Source organism: Orycteropus afer, unplaced genomic scaffold (assembly GCF_000298275.1).
Source record: "Orycteropus afer afer isolate SDZICR_OR568_19922 unplaced genomic scaffold, OryAfe1.0 scaffold01136, whole genome shotgun sequence".
Taxonomy (NCBI): Eukaryota; Metazoa; Chordata; class Mammalia; order Tubulidentata; family Orycteropodidae; genus Orycteropus; species Orycteropus afer.
Window position 1 is genome coordinate 187,506 of NW_006922723.1, and position 1,956 is coordinate 189,461.

Consider the following 1,956-nt stretch of genomic DNA (forward strand, 5'->3'; position numbering starts at 1 on the left):
CATGAGACAAAGTGTATGTGAACTGGTGTGTGGAAAGTGAATTTGCTCTGTAAACTTTCACCCACATCATATTAAAAGAAAAAAAAAACAGCTTTGGGCAAAATTTTACAAAGATATTTAGGTTTTGAAGCATGAGCAACCAGATTCTGTAGCCCTTTAAGTTCATCTTTGTGTCTAAAAGTGCCATAGGGGAATATAGAGGGTGAAGAAGAGAGAAACTCTAGGAATCTCAGTAGAGTTTGGCAGACAGATTGATAGAGAAGCCATTTTAGTCAGAGTGGCAAGGAGGAAATGGAGCGCCCTGGAATGTTTTAGAATTCCAAGAAGATCACAGTAAATAAAGAGTGAGGAGAGAGTAGGGATTGACGAATGTGAACTGGGACCTGTTGAAAAAGGTCCGCAACTAGCTGTGAAGATGTTTGACCTCTATGTCCTGAGCAACCCATTCATTTCACAAATGAAGTAACTTAAACCTACAGTAGTTAACAAAATGGCTAAGGCCTATATGTTCAAAGTGTGGTCTCTGCATTTCTGACAAGGGACTTATCTCTAGAATTTATAGAAAACTCCAACACCTCGATAACAAAAAGACAAATAATCCAATTAAAAATGAGCAGAAGACATGAATAGACACTTCACCAAGGAAGATATTCAAGTGGCCAAGAAAAATATGAAAAAAATGCTCAAGATCATTAGCCATTGTTGTTGTTGTTGTTATGTGCCGTCAAGTTGGACCTGACTCATAGCAACCCCTCCTTGGGCTGCTGAGGCAGTATCACTACGGAAGTAGATTGCCCAACCTTCCTTCTGAGGAGTGGCTGCTGGGTTTGAACTGCCAGCATTCTGGTTAGCAGTCAAATGCCTTAGGCACTATGCTACCAGAGCTCCTCATTAGCCATTAGAGAGATGCAAGTCAAAACAACGAGATACCATCTTGTTCCAACACTAGTAGCAAAGTTCAACAAGACAGAAAATAACAAATGCTGGGGAGGATGTGGAGGGACTGGGACTCTCATACACTGCTGGTGGGACTGTAAAATGGTACAACCACTGTGGAAAGCAGTATGGCAACTCCTTAAAAAGTTGGAAATAGAAATACAATTTGACCCAGCCATTCCATTGCTAGGTATATATCTTAAGGAAGTGAGAACCATGACAAGAACAGACATATGCACACCCTTGTTCATCACAGCACTATTTACAATAGCTAAAAGATGGAAACAACCTAGTTGTCCATCAACTGAGGAATGGATAACCAAACTTTTCTGCATACACAAAATGGAATACTATGCAACCCTAAAGAATAATGCACAATCTGCAAAACACTGCATAACTTGGATGAACTTGGAGGACATTATGCTGAGTAAAGTAAGTCCATCAAAAAAGGACAAATATTATATTAGTCCGTTATTGTAAAAATCAAGGAAAGGTTTATCTATGGAAGGAAATTTTCTTTATTGGTGACCAGGTGTGGGAGAGGAGGGAAGGGAACACTGTTAGATAGGTAGAGATAAGTATTGATTTGGGTGTGAGTAATCAACATGGTGGCATCGAGGAAGAGGAAGACAGGGAGGTACATGGGAGGTACAGAGAACAAAGATGAACCCTTTTGCACATATCGTACTGCATTCTCAGTGAAGGCAAACAGGGGTGTATGGGATGATAGATGGGTGAACAGGCTGAACTATTAGGTATGTCTATGAAGTGGGGAGTGTACCCAAGACCATGTATAGGGTTGACAGACAGTGGTCCTATAAGTGTATTTGTATGATCTTAATTCCCAGGTGTATAGTAGAGCTGACAAGGGACAAGGTTGTAGTCACTTCTTGGTCACAGCAAACTACCCACAAGGACCATATAGTGGCTCAGGACCATAGTCACAGGGGACATCAATCTCAGTTGGCATAACATACTACACAGAACATTGTTCCACCTCCCACTTTGGCGAGTAGCGAC